General features: G+C 37.0%; 2 protein-coding genes across 4 annotated transcripts in view; one reads left to right on the top strand and one right to left on the bottom strand.

Annotated features, from left to right (window-relative positions):
* Positions 1-12,117, bottom strand: part of CHRM5 (cholinergic receptor muscarinic 5) — an 84,827-nt gene extending 72,710 nt beyond the window's left edge. For all 3 annotated transcript variants that reach the window (XR_006269980.1, XM_043471385.1, XM_043471386.1), the window contains exon 1: positions 11,253-12,117. The gene's annotated coding sequence lies outside the window, so the exon portion shown is untranslated. The remainder of the gene's footprint in view (positions 1-11,252) is intronic.
* Positions 1-17,941, top strand: part of AVEN (apoptosis and caspase activation inhibitor) — a 194,192-nt gene that overhangs the window by 62,294 nt on the left and 113,957 nt on the right. The gene's annotated exons all lie outside the window — the stretch shown is intronic.

Consider the following 17,941-nt stretch of genomic DNA (forward strand, 5'->3'; position numbering starts at 1 on the left):
GAGAAAATTTGAATAGTAGAATTTGCTACAGTGCTAGATATGGGAAAGTACTTACAGCATTTTAAAAAATTTGTAAGAGCTTAAGAAAAATATGAACACGATTTGGCAGTAATGATTTAACAGCAGTTCGTCATATTGAATCTGATCATTAGACTGAAATTTGGTCTCTTAAGCAGGTTACTGCTTTGCTCCAGAATAATTTTAGTGATGAGCTATTATCAGAAATACTTTCATTTATTTTTTTCTTTGCAGAGTACAGCATTTCTCATTCTTGGGGTCATCAGAGTAGGGTTTGGGTAAGAGGGGGTATAGTTGCAGAAATTTGCAATGGAGAAGGCAACATTGCTGTGAAGTGTATTGGGGCCATTTCATACTAACTTATGTCGAGTAACAATAACTGCCTTAATTTGAGGTCAAGGGGGTAGATGTGATACGTGTATGTGTGCTAAGTTGCTTCAGTCATGTTTGACTCTTTGTGGCCCCATGGACTGTAGCCTGCTCGGCTCCTCTGTCCATGGGATTCTCCAGGCAAGAATATTGTAGTGAGTTGCCATGCCTTTCTCCAGGGAATCTTGCCACCCAGGGATCAAACTTGCATCTCTTATGTCTCCTGCATTGGCAGATAGGTTCTTTACCACTGGCACAACCCTGGAAGCCCTAGATAAGGTATACACATAAGCAGATGTGTTAAAATAGTTATTTGTAGAACACCTGGCTAGGTATTTGGTACTTTATATACAATATTCTATTTAACTTCAAGATAACCCTGCAGGGTCGGTATTAGACCATTTTACAGATGTGGCAAATTAAACTCAAGAAGTTAATTTGCGTAATGTCACATAACTATTACATGATGGACCTGCAATGTATGTAATACCTGTCAGCTTGATTCCAAAACCCATCACTGTTCTTTGTTGAACTCTTAACTTCGGACTATGCGTTCAGGCCCTTTTTGGTATATTGTATAGAAATCGAGTCATTTCAAGATCTGGGAATAGTTACATTCTGCGTCCCTGCCCTGCCCCATAATGAAAAAAAGAAAGAAAAGGCAAAACAAAACTTTTAGCTACTTTAAAAAAGTTAGCTTTGTTGGATAGCTTGGTGCTTGTTTATCTGGTCATGAGAATGGAAACATGCCTCTTATTACCTGATATTTGTTTCATTTATACTGAAAAATATGGAAAACTAAATAGGGATTTATTTCAACTATCTGACTTAATATGACAGAAGTAGTCTGAAGCTCTGATATGGAAATAAGTTTCTTGACTGCTGATAATTATCAACTCAAGCAAGAAGATAATTATGTGTTAACCCATGTGCTGTGTTTGTGTGAATGAAATTCATTTGATTCATTAGGAAAATTGACAAGGCATCACTATTGTTAGTATTTTTCACATTATCCTTTGGATTTCTTATTTAGACATCCTACCATAATTTTGAGAGAAATTCCAAAGGGATTGTTGCCAGGACTTAGAGGAGTCATAGAAAAAGTTGGTTGTAATATTCATACATAAACTGGTCTACTGTAACCTCAGTAGACCAGTGAACATTTTTGCATCTTGGTGATCCCTGTTTTTAAGTGAGAGAGTACTTGTTTGCAAAGCATTTCTGAATCCCAGGTTTGTCTTTTTTGAGTTTTGGTTGGAAGCTGTCATGATGTCATTTTTAGGGTAGACAAGTTACCTTAAGGAGAGCCATATCTTTTCCCTTGCTCTTCCCTCGTGACTCAGTGGTAAAGAATCCGCCTGAAATGCAAGAGATGAGACTTCTATCCCTGGGTCGGGAAAATCCCCTGCAGAAGGAAATGACAACCCACTCCAGTATTCTTGCCTGGGAAATTTCATGGACAGAGGAGCCTGGTGGGCTACAGTGCATGGGGTCACAAAAAAGGGAGATATGACTTAGTGACTAAACAACAATCTTTTCCCTTACATTTTGAAGTAAGAATGATATGGCACATTAGTAATTTTCATCATATTCTTGATGTTTTAATTTGCATATGATGTAAATGGAATTTGAGAACAGCTCATGGACTTGTCTATACCTCTGCTGAGAGCAGGAAGTAATTTTGGGGCTCTTTTTCTATATAGCTAATGATAAATGGGACACTTTGAGGGACACATTTTACCTTTACACCTCTCTTTTTTTCTCTGTGGCACTTTCCAATTTAGGTACTTGCCCAATGCTTTTAGGTACTCCTTTATGCTTTGCCTGCTCTTGAGGTACCTCTCCCAGGAAGCCCATCCTTGCATATTTTATATTCATATTTTGTGCTCACATCATATATGACCGTTGGGCCACGATTGGAGAAATGAGAGGGAGCATTGCTTGAGAGACAGTCCATTTGGAGCATTCATGTGAGGGACCACGCTAGGACACTCTTACATAAGAAAAACAACAGGTAAAGTGAAATCATTTTAGAGCAGGCTGCTGGGTGAGGTCTTGTCAAGTTAAGACATTCTCTGTGCACTGGTACTTGAAAGGTAAGCTGCTAACAAAAAGATATTATTAAATCCAGTTGTGTAGGAGTATGCATGTCAGCTATACAGTATAATTCCTAGAGAATTTGCTGTTCCTGATGTGACTTTAAAGCAATGTATCTTCATCTCTACCTGTTTGATTTTCTTGCACCTCATCTCTACTGTGTCTGGTTGCTATGAGCCATACTAGTTTACTAGGGGGTCATTTAAAAAAAATAGTACTAATTCAACCAGAATATTATGAGCCTTTGCCCCTATTATTATTATGCTCTTTTTTTTTAACACTCAAAATCATAGTGAAAAAGTGAGTTGTTTCTTGTTTTGAAACCCAGAGAATAGAGATTTAAGAACTACCATTACACAATATTTTCAAGTATTTAAACTTTCCCAAACTTTCATATAGGATGAAAAAGAAACTTGGGATACCATATAAGCCAAGAAAGTCCCATCTATTTTCTGACTTTTGGCTGTCTTGTTTTGCTGCCCCTTCTCTCTGCTCCTGTCTGATACAAGCATACATCTTTCTCCTGTGTCAGTTTTCCATGTGTGCTTTCATTAGACCTGGGACTTCAGTGTGACGGCGAAGATTACTACTACCTGGTTTTCACGTTTGTGATTTATATCCTTCTCATGTTTCTTGGGTGTAGGAACTGTAGGAAAGGAAAAAAAACTGAGACTGATTTCTGTTTTTCTCAGATCCTTTAAGGCCTGATTTGTACAGTTTAATTTTCACTTTTTTCCCCATTTAAAAAATGTATTTCTTTTCCTTTAAAAAAAAAATTCATGAGAGCTCTCCTCTGTCTGCAATAGATTTACCATATTCTAGTACTACAATGTGTTCTGAGGTTGTTCAGGAAATAGTAATAATACATAAGAGCCACTTTGATCAGAAGGACCAATCTATCTATATTGGATCTCTGCCTAAAGAGAGATTTTCTTCTCTCATCATCTACTCTGATCCCCCATTTTTCTGGACCAGTTCATTTGTAGTTTTAAACAGGAGCAGTGAATTTTCAGTCTTTCTGATTGAAGCCTGGCTGTCTTAACAGAGAGGACTCACTTATCTGAAGATTTTATTATTGGAAACTTAGAGTTTAATAGAGCACCTGTGATTCTCCATTCATAGAGATAGAGTTTCAAGGTTCAAAATCTCACAGAGATATAGGGACATAAAAGGAAAATATGCGCGAACCATCCTTTCTTTCAAACTGTCCTTGAGGGGAGAGAACTCATGCGTTGTGCTGGGTGAAGGCACTCGGCTGGGATACGACAGCCTGACTCTTAAGGATGCTGTCAGAGCCTCCTGATGAGAGATAAAGTGAATGTATAAAATTGGAACTTATTGTGATGTATGGTATTTGATGTGCTAGTGGATAAAGGCAGGAGAGAGTAGGCGCAGGAGGTGGTGAGGAAGGGAGTGTTTGCCTGAAGCTGTCTCATCTCCAGCATTTGTTGATATGTTGTATCAGATCTCTCTATGATAGCAGTGTAGGAGAAACAGTATTTTTTAATTTAATCTTTATTTTCTATTTGAACATAGTTGATTCACAGTGTTGTATTAGTTCCACATGTACAGCAAAGTGATTCTGTTATCCATATATCTGTTCTTTTTCAGATTCTCTTCACATAGAGATTATTACAAAATATTGAATAGAGTTCCCTGTGCTATATAGTAGGTCATGTTGATTGTCTATTTAGTATATAGCAGTGTGTATATGTTAATCTCAAACTCCTAATTTATCCCACCTTCCACTTTTCCTCTTGAGAAACAGTATTTTTTAAGGGGTGAGAGTATTGGAGCTCACTTCCAATTGTTATCCTGAAGGCAGGCTTCCTTGTCTCTCTGTAAGAAGTCTAGCATTTATAGTCCCTTTAAATGTGGTTACTGTGGTTTTTGTTTTATTTTCTTTCTAAAAAGGGGAGTGTCTTGATTTTTGTTCAAGTGAGGAGATGTATATTTTCAGTGTTGCTACCTCTTTGGTACCAACTTGAGCCAAAAATGCATTTTTAAAAAAACACAGTATTAACCTTACCATACCTAGTTTATGCCTTTGTGACCACAAGTTGAGGTCATCTCTTTTCTACATAAGAAATCACTGTTGAGAGTTGGTTTCCTTCCCAGGGACCCTGTAATATTGATTATTTTACTTCTACCCAGGATATTACTGCACCACAGGAAGCTGACACAGTGGGGAGGTAAAAGAAACTAGCCTATGATTCTGTTGTCTAGGACATTTATTTCAGAAGTTCAGCTGGTTGTCTGAGATAGGAAGGGTACAATAAATTTAGAAAAAATCTTTGTCTCTGTCTTGGTATTTACAGTTATTCAAAATGTTGTCTTCCCAGTGCACCAAAAGTAATTAGCCTCCAACTAATAAAAATAAATGGAAAAAAATTAAAAAAATAAAAATCAATACAGAAAAAAAGCAAAACAAAATGTTGTAATGAAAATAGTTCTGTAATAACTAGTTAAGTATCCTTCTGATACTTAAAAACCTAAATAAAGATGTAGAATTATAACTAGCTCCTAATATGCTTATCTTAGAGAAAACAGTTGTATTGCTGGCTAGAGTTTTTGTTCACAGACCTATTTATGAAGGGAACATAAAATATGATGCAAAGATGGCAAAAATTCACACTTGTTAAAGCTGGGTGGTAAGTACATGGGTACTGGCCGTCTGTTTGAAGTAATTCAAAGTAAAATATTAAAGAATATCAAGAAAATATTTCAAAGTATTTTAAAACATTTTAGGGAGGAAGAAACATTGTTCATGTAGAAGATTAGCTTCAAATAGGAGTCATTTGAGATTTTGGAATAATAGTTGTGAGAATTCTTTAGTAAGCAGGAAATAGTGCTGGAGATTGTCAGTGAATGGAAATGAATAAATTATTACATAACCAGTGGGTCGCCATAGTTGAAACATGTTTTGGAGGGATGGAGAATGATATTTCCTCTTGGGAAAAAAAAGGTTGCTCTTATCCACTCTGTCCTGCTAGATAAAACATTTGCTTCTGTATTGTTTGTAGTTTAAATACTTAAGCCCTATCTCAGTCTTAAAGTAAATTACAGAACATAGAAACCTGGAATGAACTGAAGGCAACTAAAATGTCTGACACATTATAAATGAAAGAATGTTGTAAAGAAAGCTTCTTAGGTTTCCAACAATTTATTGCTTTTTACTCCTTTTGTGACAAATTATCACTCTTTGATTTCTATGTCTTACTTCTTGATTGCAAATGATACAATTTTCTGAGATTTTCTGAGATTTTTGGAATTTTAGTTACTTCTGGGATATCCTAGCTCCAGTTACAGATGTTTAGTCCTTGTTTATCAACTTGTAATTTGACTCCTTGTTCTTGGTTGCTTGATCACTGTTGAGACAACATAATAATTGAGCAGCAGCCTGCATGTTTAGCTAGCACTGTTCTGCAACACGTGCCTGTTTGGGCTAGCAAAAGCTAGGGCTTGACGTAACTCATTCTAGGAATTTTAGATAAAAGTGTTGACATTCAGCAGTTTCTATATGGGTTCAACTATGTGTATTAAAATAGGGAGGAATGCTTTTGTGGATCCTCTAGATGACAGAACAAATACAGCAAATACGCCTCAGGAGCCTTTCCAAGAAGTGTGGGGAGGGGAGAGCAAGGAGAAATGGGGGACAAAGGGGACTTTCTAGCTAACAGAGCTCCAGGCTTTCTATCTCAACCCAACAAGGGGAAATCTGTTTTCATATCTGAGATCTTGTTTGAAAGAATGCAACACTGCTAAAAAATGATGGGATAAAGTTAAAAACCTCAAGCTGTGCACACTAACATCAAACCACAGATTTCCTTGGAGACTAATGGATGCATCTGCCTGCTTATCCTGAACATCTCTAGAGACTGTGGCTGACTCCATCCCAACACATATGCTGATGAATTCTGAGTGATGCTGGCCTGCTTCCACACTCTTCTTATCTTAATTTATATCAGAGAGGATCAGGTGCAACATAGATTTCAGCCTTTGTCCCTACTTTGAACGAGATCACCATTATTGGCATAGATTTAACAGATAAATGACAGTGGCTCTCAAACTCAGAAGACTTAGATATCTATATAGATCCATTCATCACATAGAGCACAGAATAAATGTAAGATTTGTAGGTATGCCACTTCCCCATCCTGATCTTTGTAGCAAGCTGATTGTAGTACTGCTTTAATTTCTTTTGCAAAATGCTTATCCCAGTTTTCCTGTAATCACCTTTTAATAGTAAGGTCAGTTCTTGGTCCCTTTGGACTGTTGATGAAGTCCTGGACCATAATATGGTATGACAGGTGTGATTGTTGGCTAGACACTGCAAGGAAATCAAACCAGTCAATCGTAAAGGAAATCAGTCTTGAATATTCATTGGAAGGACTGATGCTGAAGCTGAAACTTCAATACTTTGGTCACCTGATGCGAAGAGCTCACTCATTGGAAAAGACCCTGATGCTGGGAGAGATCAAAGGCAGGAGGAAAAGGGGACAACAGAAGATGAGATGGTTGGATGGCATCACTGACTCGATGGACATGAGTTTGAGTAAGCTCCGGGAGTTGGTGATGGATAGGGAAGCTTGGTGTGTGCAGTCCATGGGGTCACAAAGAGTTGGACATGACTGAGCAACTGACCTGCAACATATATCTGTATATATATAAAGATAACTGAATTGGAAGCTGGGTTTGACTTTTGCTACTCGAAGAGCATGTTACTCAATGCTACATTCCTACAGTGATAGTCAGTAAATAGGAAGCCCACATGTTCTGACAATGAAAACAGTGTGACATCACACTGTGAGTCTACAAAAGTGGTTATATTTAATCTGGATTATCAAGCTATTTCACTAATACCTTGAATACCATATGAAAAGTGGATGATGACAGAATCTTCAAACAACTGTTGAATAACATAGTGGTAGTAATTAACCAGTACATGGGACTGGAAGATTGCTTTAGGAATTCTCTAACACAGTGTCATTTTAAGCAACCCAAGTAACTATAGACGTGTCTTCAGGTTGGCCTCTAGGAATTCATGTAGTTGTTTTTCTGCACATAATCTTTACGTTGACTCTGAGTTTAGGAGGCTAAGACATGAGTGATATTTTGAATTACGGCTACTGCAACTAATCAAAGGATAAATTGCACATGTGTTCACTGTGGGAGGATTGGTGTTTCTGTCCTCTCCTTTGCAGCTAAAACTGCATAAAAGATAAAGGAGAGATGGTCTGTGTAAATGTTTATATGTATGTAAGAGGGGCACTCATTTTGTCTCCTTTGTCGAACTCTAACTCCCAAATTACTTTTATAATTTTTTTGCAAATTTGTGTTGAAGAGTTTTATAGAACACAGTAGCTTTGTTTCCCTGTTTTATGAATTCATGTTTTCTTAAAAGGATTTCGCCAGCTTCCTTCTCACACCTCCATGTCCCAGTACTGTGTATGTGCCTAACACTAATTAATTTTGTCACCAGATCATTTTATAACCTACATTTAGGGGCTGTTTCTCATTCAGAGAGATTATTTCCCATTTCGAGTGTATTGGTAATTTTTGCCATTTCCTGAGCGGTGTCCGTATCTATTTAACCAGGGTGGGGTTGGGTGTCCATCCCTCCCTCTCCCGGTCCCTCTTTATTGCCTGGTTGCTCGCTGGTACTTCCTCCTCCCCTTTTATCATCATCTGTGAATTTTTATTAACATGATGTTAACTCCTTCTTTGAATTTTTAATGAAATAAACTGTGAAATGGAACTTTTATCTTTAATGGTTGATACTGTAAAAGTGACCCATGCGGGGCAAGCCTCTTTGCCTCATTCAGCTCCTGCCGCGCGTCTCTGTCGAGTCTCTGAGACGGGACTTGAAATGATAGTGCTCACATCTCTCGCAGCTTATTTACACTGAAAGGGTATAATCATTGGTTTGCTATCAAAGCCACTTCCCCAGCTCAGATTGTGATGCCACAAACCAAAGATGATTCTCTCTCAGCAGGAAGAAGCTGGAGAGGAGATGAATCTCCATGATGAACCATCAGCCTAATTCAAATTTGGTCATTTCATGAAGAAAAATTAACCATGATAAGGGAGAAAGATACCAGCTAGTTGAAATACCCTGTTGAATTAAGCTTGAAAAACTTTTCCATGATACTGGAATGAGGGAAATTCTTTCACAAATTCTAAGGAAAAATTGGGGAGTTATAAAAATATAGATATCAGTAAATATTTATTGAATTAAAAATATTATGTAGTACCAGTCCCTTTGCATTAAATGTTAACACTCCAAAATGACTTACAGGAATATTTCTAATTTTCTGTGCAAAATTATGCGGCTTGTATTTCAGACAAAGATAACATCCCTAAAAAAAGTCAGCAAAGACACTAAATGGATGTACTTTATTTTGACCTATATACTTACTTTTATACTTTCATGGTTTAAATAAAAAGTGTAGCCTTTGGGTGATTTAGAAAGAGCAGAAGCTAAAAAAGCGGTGATAAATATCATTGCAAGGATATGCTAGCCAAGATATTTGCTCTATTTCTATGAAAGAATCCATTAATACACAATAATATTACTTTTATAATATAATACTTTTATAGCATATGAGCATAAAGGCATCCTAAACTACAGAAACAGTCATTGAATACTTCCCAAGCATGTTCAAAATCTCTTCAATTATTAAATCTATCAACACACAACACAAAAAGTCCCATAAACAAATGAAATCTTTAGGTATCAAACCAAATCTTCTAGCATAAAATCTCTTATCTGTTTGTACCATGGGATGCTAAAGTTGAAGCAATTTTCACTTGAATCATTTGATAAATGATGTGTTAAAAATTAGCTAATGTTTTATTCTTTACCTTTTCATGTAAAATGAAGAAGAAACTATATATTGGAATAATTTGAAATAAATTGTTCTTTGAAATGAGCTTTTTGAAAGCTGTTATGTAAAACTCAATAATCACTATTCAGAATGAATTATAGAGAACTATTGATTTAGATGGGAAAAAAAGTGAGGATTCATTGGGACTGATGCTAACCAGTCCAGCTAAAGGGGAGAGGGTTTGTCTTTCCATTTTCTTTAGACGATAAAGCATAGAAACAGCCCCCAGACTGGTGAGACCTGGGTTTCTTTGTACCTTCGAGAGGAAATAAAATGCAGAAGACTTGAGGAATGGAATTCTGTACTCTCCTCAGTTCTATTTATTGAAAGCAAATTGTTTGAGCCTAATATTGTTACTCTCCTGTTTTCTCTTAAGTTAATTAAGCAATTCTTTCATTGAGTTAAAATACTTTTTTTAACTTAAAAATATATGCATATTTTCAAAGCATGTCAGTTTACAAAATATATCATAATGAGGAAAAAGAAAATAATTCTTAAGGGTTCAGGTGCATCTCAGTGTAGTTAGAAAACAATACTTTAATTCTTTGTCAGTTAGGGTTGATGTGCAAAGTAAGCATTTTGAAATTTTTAAGTAAACATTCTTCTCAGCAATGAATTGGTACACTACACTATTATGCTTGTATCTGAATTGCTGCTTTCCATTACTGGAAAATGATGGGTGGATTTCTGTAATGAATACCAATGCAAAAGACTTAGGATATTTAAGTTTATTTATAGACTGTCTTGAAAAGAGTGATGGGTCATGTAATTTACTCTATCAACTAAAATTTTAAATAAGGAAAGAATTCAGTGACGTGGAATAATTTCACATTTGACTGTACTAGGCAAGTACTGAATAATTACTTTAGATAAACTTCCTTATATATCAGAAGATCTCTTTAGTTGCTTTTATTGTTTCTCTTCTGTCTCCTAATAGAAGGAGCATATTATTTATAGGGCTTCTTTATGAAAAGATTAAACTTTGAACTTTTCCTACTGAAGTTAATATGGTTGAACTTTTGCTAAAAATCTAAGGAACTCAAATTCTGACAAACCCTTTTCTTTTTTAAAACATAAGACAAAAAAAATATAAGACAGTCTAAAAGTCTCATTATGGAGTGATTTCTAGGAAATTTCTAAAAGGCACTGTACCTTTTAAAATTCTTTGGTTTTAGTTCTTTGCATTGTACAGTTTGGGCCATTTGATCTGAGTTAAAGCTTTTGAGGTATTAAGATATCAGACATTTTTTTTTGCTCTGTTGTTAAAAAAGTCTTCATTTATAAATGTTATGAAAATATGCCCAGAACCTTAGGATATTCTACTGAAGTGCTATACCTTAGTTTACTAGAGATTGTTTTTCTTGAGTGTGAATGAGGATGACATCACAGATGTGTGTGTGTGGGGGGGGGTTTTGGCTAATGATAAAAATCAGTCATTGAGCTTTGTTCCTTTGCTTCAGTAGAAATGACTTTAAAAACACACTGTTTTCTTTGTTCTACCAAGTGCCCTGGGAAACAAGGTACATTTGAGTATGTTTGGTAAACGTGATTTGGAATGTCTCTTGTGCCCCGTGTAGGGCTTTCTTCAGGCATTTTTTTCAAGCTGTTAAATATACCAAAACTGGGCTTTTAAAAATGAAGACAAAGATGGGACAAATTATTGAAAAAAAAAAATGAATGGAATTTTGGAGTATTTTCTTACCTAGTTATGGATGATTAGTTTATGCAGCATAAGTAAAAACAAGCGTTTACCTCACAAGGCTTAAACGTGCACAGAGCTTAAGAGAGGATCACATGGATTTCAAATCTACTGGCTCATTCAGCAGCAGCTTTGCTTTCAGTGGTTGAGACCCAGAGTAATGTTATAAAATTAAATCTTACCTGGCAGTGGTTTGCTTGAAGCTCAGTCATTTGAACTCTGGCTGAAAATAGTAAGGCTCCGATACCTGAAATGCCTTCTCTACTTCCTTTCATGCTTTCTTTTACCACCGCGTTTTCTTTCCTGCCAAGTCTCTGTATCTGTATTCCTGGTAATCCTCTAAGCACTAGTTAGGATGGCATGCAGTAGATGAGGATTTCTTCTGGATAGGATGATAGAACCAGAAGGGTGAATTTTGCCTTTCTCTGATAACAGCCTTCCGTCTGACCACAGACAACTTGAGTGTTCAGAACTTATTAAAAATTCATTGGCTATTTCATCAATTGAAAAATCTTGAGCCTTTCTATGCACATTTTACCTCCTGCAAAAGTTCTGTTCATATTTCAGAATTACACATGCTCCCGAATCAAGTTGCCTTAAAAAAAATGGTCTGGATCAGAAACATGGTTGCATTTTCTTGCTTTCCATGTTTTTCCCTTTATCAACTTTTCAGTCCATGAGCTTCCTTTCTGCAGAGGATGGAGGGATTTCTTCTGTTCTTCTCGTGTTTCTGTAACACACAGTTCTGGTCCACTGTTCTGTGAGTAGTGAGGGAAAAATCCGAAGGGAGGTACGGCTTTATCATCATCTCCGGACAGTGAGCACGCTTGGCATGAATGAAGAGCTGATATGAGCTATTCAAACCAGACAGCGAACTGATGGGCTGACGCTTTCATACATAATAAACCCATTAATTACTTCTGATGGACAGCAGTATGCCCGGAAAGGAAAGAAGGAAGGAGCAGAGGATCACATTCGGTTAAATAGGTGCTGTCTGTCTGAGCAGCTCGTCGCTGAGAAGTGCATCCAGGAAGAGCTGCAGCTTTGGAATGTGATCAGGTAGAGTGGGCAAGAGTTGTTATGACAGACAGTTAAGTGACGTATTTTGGGAGGAAAAAGAGAGCTGAGCACAAAGGTAGCTGGAATAAGTCTCCAAAATGCTTTTGAAAATGTTCATTTTTCTCTGTTAGTCCTTTTGGCTGGAAGAAAGTTATCTGCAGGGATTTCGCTGAGCTATTTACACATGATATAGCTTTCCCTAAAGAAGGAAAATAATTTTTAAAGAATCTTTGAGATAGAAAGGTATATTGTGAGTTTAAAAAAATTATAGCAGTAAAAAGGCTGCTTTTTGTGAAAGATGTGTAAAAAAAAAAAATTGTCAGCTGTATTCAGACATAAATACAAGGGAAAGCAGAGAAAAAGCTGCTTTTTAAAACATATTTTTATGTTTTTACATATGTTTTAGGCACATGCGTTTGGTTGCTTTGGAATAAAGCATCACTTGACATAAAAATTTATTAGAGTTTTCCTTTTAAGATGCTCTTAAGTTAGATGGAATTTTGAGTAGTTGTATAAATTAATAGACCTAAAATGTCAATTTCATAATTTTTACTTCATTTTTAACATATCACAAGATTTTTTTTTCCCTACTCGTTCATAGAGTCCCTTTAGGAGAGTTTCTGGGCAATGGGATGCTTTCAAATATTTTTAAAAAGTATTATGAAAATTTGAACTTATAGAAAACTATGAAAAATAATCTATGAACTTCCATAAGCCTACCACCCAGATTCAATAATTATGAAGATTTTTTTTTGCCACATTAACACAGTGTGGGGGAGGAGATGGTAGGATACACTGAGAGAGTAGTGTTAACGTATATACACTACCATGTGTGAAATAAATAACTAGTGGGAGGCTGCTGAAAAGCCCAGGGAGCTCAGCTCGGTGATAACCTAGAGGGGTAGGATGGGGAGTGCGGGAGAGGGAGGCTAAGAGAGAGGTAGATATGTGTACATTCAGCTGATTCATGTTGTTGGACAGCAGAAACTAACACAATATTTAAAGCAATTACAGTCCAGGTTAAAAAAAAAAAAAAAAAGATTTTTGCCACATTAGCATTGTTTAGCTTTTTTCTTTTCCTCAGCTGAGGTAGGTATTTTTAAGTAAATCTCATTTCATCCCTGTGTACTTTAGTATATGTAAGTTTTATATGCATGACACCTGCCAACTAGTTTATTTCAGGTCTGTTCTTTCTTGGCCACTCATTTTATGATCCAGTATCTCTCATTCATTTGTCAGGAAATTCTTTCTTATATCTAACCCAAGTCTGTGCTGGTAACTTAAGGTTGTCTCCCTCAGTTTTGTCTTCATAAAAGGCAAAAGATACAGTTTATGGACATTTTTCACTTTGGTACTTTCCATAAACAGTAGGTATATTTTTAAAGCATGAACACTTTCTCACATGACCACTATGCCATTATCATACTTAATAATAATTAACAATAATTAGCAAAGGAGTACTTGTTAATAATTGTTTGGGGTCATATAATATCCAGTGCCAAAGAATTGGTACTTTCCACCTGTGGTGCTAGGGAAGACTCTTTTTTTTTTTTTCCATTTATTTTTATTAGTTGGAGGCTAATTACTTTACAATATTGTAGTGGTTTTTGTCATACATTGACATGAATCAGCCATGGGTTTCCATGTATTTCCCATCCCGATCCCCCTCCCGCCTCCTTCCCCACTCCATCCCTCTGGGTCTTCCCAGTGCACCAGCCCCGAGCACTTGTCTCATGCATCCAACCTGCGCTGGTGATCTGTTTCACCCTAGATAATATACATGTTTCGATGCTGTTCTCTCGAAACATCCCACCCTCGCCTTCTCCCACAGAGTCCAAAAGTCTGTTCTGTACATCTGTGTCTCTTTTCTGCCCTGCATATAGCGTTATTGTTACCATCTTTCTAAATTCCACATATATGTGTTAGTATGCTGTAATGTTCTTTATCTTTCTGGCTTACTTCACTTTGTATAAACTTCACTCCAGTTTCATCCATCTCATTAGAACTGATTCAAATGAATTCTTTTTAATGGCTGAGTAATATTCCATGGTGTATATGTACCACAGCTTTGGGGGAAGACTCTTGAGAGTCCTTTGGACTGCAAGGAGATCAAACCTGTCAATCCTAAATGAAATCAACCCTGAATATTCATCGGAAGGACTGATGCTGAAGCTCCAATACTTTGGCCACCTGATGCAAAGAGCCTACTCATTGGGAAAGACCCTGATGCTGGGAAATACTGAAGGAGGGGGGAGAAGGGGATGACAGAGGATGAGATGGTTGGATGGCATCACCGACTCAATGGACATGAGTTTGAGCAAACTCGGGAAGATAGTGAAGGACAGGGAAGCCTGGTGTGCTGAGTCTATGGGGTTGCAAAGAGTCAGACATGACTTACCGACTGGACAACAACAATATTCAGCCTGTTTAAAACTTCTCATGTCTCAGAAACTGTCTCTTTCCATAGATTTTTTTTTAAAATTAGGATCTAGATATAGCCCACACATTATATTTAGTTGTTAAGCATTAGAATTTTAAACACTGTCTTAGATGATCACATATGAGAAGGAGATAAAATTTAGTTTTATTGTAGTGTTCTAGACACATTCATAATATGAATATCCATAGAAGAGAACATGTTTCTTGAATAGTTTTCCATCTAACATTATTCATGATACTAAAAAAAGGAATATAATTTTGTATGGTAATGATTAGCCATTGGTTAAGTTCATTGCTTTCTGTAAGTTTTGGTTTTGACTTGCTCTGGAGTATGTAGTTCAGGATTCTGCCCAAGCTATGGACCCTACCTTTGGGGCTGGGCATTTTCAGTCAAGTGCATTCCAGTTACTTTTGCTTCATTGCTGAGAAAGACCATCTTGCTTGTTTACTTTGTCAAACACAATAGAACATTGCTCTAATAAACACTCCAATTTAAAGCCATTGATTATTGAGCTACTTTCAGCAATTAAATGTGTCTTAAAGTTCTGTGATGATCTAAAAAGACAGACGTCACTATGTGCATGTGGACAAGTGACTGTAATACTGGATAATTATATCCATAAGATAATATAATTTTGCCAATTGTATAATTGTTTCCCAGTAATACCTTTTTTCCTATGAATTTTTATTTTCCAATTAGATTGAACTCCCAGTTCCTTTCTGAAAAAGCAGAGCATTTGGCTGCCTATTTAACTTTTCTAGGAGTACAATAATATGAGGTCGTCAAATAACTTGTGTGCTGCATTCTTTGCTGTTGAGATTTTTTTCTTCATTTTTCATTCAGATTCTTTCTCTCCCTCTCCATCTTCCTGGTTGGCTGGATAAATGAGAATGGGAAGGTGAAATATGGGGAGCCATTAAAAGAGCATGGGTGGAAATTATACCCGGATTCAGAGCCAGTGTAAGGACCATGCTCCCATATCTCTGGAGGGCTGTAGAGCTCTGCTCTCCCAAAGTGTCCACAGGGGTGCACCCCAGCTGTATCTCCTGTCACGTGACTGTTTGGTCACTTTGTGTACATTTCTTCATATTCTGAAATTGTACCTTGTCCCTTAAATCTTGCTGGACAAGGAGTATATGTGTTTATTACCTACATATGTGAAAGCTTGGTAAGTAGTTAATGACTATGACCATTTTATGTACGTAAACTGAATAGAAACATATGGGCCAAAAACTTCTGCTTTTTTGTAGGATGGACTTTCTGCTTCGAAGTAAGGCTTTGTCTCTGTGAATACTATTGTTCAAAGATCTCATGGGTGGAGCAGTTGGTTGGGTGTATGGCTTATTCTCCCCACCCTCACAGGAAGTGGAGGGAAAGTCTCAGGGACTTTTATGTTCTCTTTGATGCACATGATAAAGCTCAGTTTTCCTTTGTTCAGACATTTCAACTCCCATCTCCCATTTTGCAACTCCCTTTATTCTCTAAATTTAAGTTAATCTAAACTTACCCATTTCTACTATAAAACTGAGTAAAGAACTTCAGATGTTTCCTGGTCTTTATGGATTTATAAAAGAGTTTCATGTATAGTAAGATAAATGATTTTTCCCCACAAAGTTCTTTCTTACAAGAATGTTTGGTCCATACCAAGAAGTATGCTCACAGCTGTTTTTGAGTCTTTGCAAAATTCTAACTGCTTTTATAAAGAAAAGTAAAAGATAACCCCTTCTTTATGTTCTCCAGTCCTTAGATGTGTTTCAGAACTTCTTCTGTGGCAACTACTTATTTTTAGGGCATTTAAAATACCTGTAATCTCAGTTGAATGTGATTATTTTCAGTTAATAAAGAAAAAAGTTGCATTTTAAGAGTGTTCTGGATTCCCACAAGTTCTTTCTAAAATAAATATCCTTTTTTTTCCCCCAGTTGCTCTTATTAAAAACATCAAATCTTTGTTGGCCTACTTGGGTCATTCCATATCACTTTCACCCATTAATTGTAAAAATTAACAAATGTTTGATTCCTTCCTAGTTACACGATACAGCTCTACACTCTTTGTATGTATAATACATCTACTTTGTGTAGCTTTGGAGCAGGCTGTTATCAATCCTGTTTTACAAAGGATGAAACTGAGATACAGAGAAGTTAAGTAACTTGCTCAAGTTGACACAGCGGGTAATATGTTGAACTGTGGTATGAACCCAGTAAGATGCACTACTCAGAGTCGGGGGAGTGTGTAATTTCCTTGATTCTGTCTCGCTGCAGCAAAGATTTGAAACGGCGGACTGGTGTTACAGCTCCGTTTTATTTGGCAAGCAGAGGAAGATACATCCTCGAGGTGTGAAGGAGGGCTGACCCAAAGGAAGAGCAGGGTTCCATTTTGTCTCCTCTTTTTATGTGTTTTTTCTCCTCCCCCTGAGCCTGCCCTGTGTAAATTGGGCTAGCCAGGAGGGCTGTTTGTTTCACCTGAGGTTCTCACTCTGGTCCTCAGATTTTCTTTTGCTCCATTTTTGCGGGCTTTTCGTTTCCTTGTCTTTTAGCCACCACAATTTTGGACTCCTTTTTCCTGTTCTAACTACCTAACATGAGGAAAACGGTAGTGGAGCCTTTTTCTTTATGTGTGAGACTCCGAGTATAATTCTGAGAGAGGTGCCTCTCCAGCGTAACCAACACTCTCAAAGTGAGGTTTGCAGTGTCTCTGAGATCCCAGACGATCCGGCAGATGACCCTGAGAGCTGCACTGTCGTTGAGAGGAGGACAGAGAATTTAATGTAGAAGGAATGCTTCCTCTCTAGCTTCCATGCTTAGCATTTTTAAAGGGGTGATTTTTTTTTTCTTTCTAAAATTACTCATTTTATTCTTTTATAGGCTCTCAAATAGTAGTATGTTTCAGAATACCAGTCATTCATGTTTAATTAAAAATTTTTAAACAGTGTTGTGCTATGAGGGGATATGAACTACACTGTCCTTTACAATAAAATTGATAGGCAACAGTCCTTCACATATATCACGTTCAGATAAAACTAATTGAAATTTTATATTCTTTGGATTAGTTTTTTGTTTCACTTTTAAACTTCTTTAGTTTATTACCATAGCACGCACTTGTTTCTCTTTATTTTGGGCTTAACCTGTGTGCTGGCATTTGATCTTTTCCATCCAATCTGCCCTTCAGATTTTGAGTTCTGCAGACGACCACTGGAGGCCTGCAGAACTAGAGGTTCTGCAGGTGACCTGCAGACGACCACTAGAGGTCTCCAGGCCACACTTCAGAAGGCTGGTTTTACCAGGCTCACCCCAGTGTAGGGGGTAGATATGTTCCTGGGGATGTCATTTACTAGTATTTCTCATTAAATATTAAGTGCTTCTCATGTTCCAGGT

This window comes from Cervus canadensis, chromosome 6 (assembly GCF_019320065.1).
Source record: "Cervus canadensis isolate Bull #8, Minnesota chromosome 6, ASM1932006v1, whole genome shotgun sequence".
Taxonomy (NCBI): Eukaryota; Metazoa; Chordata; class Mammalia; order Artiodactyla; family Cervidae; genus Cervus; species Cervus canadensis.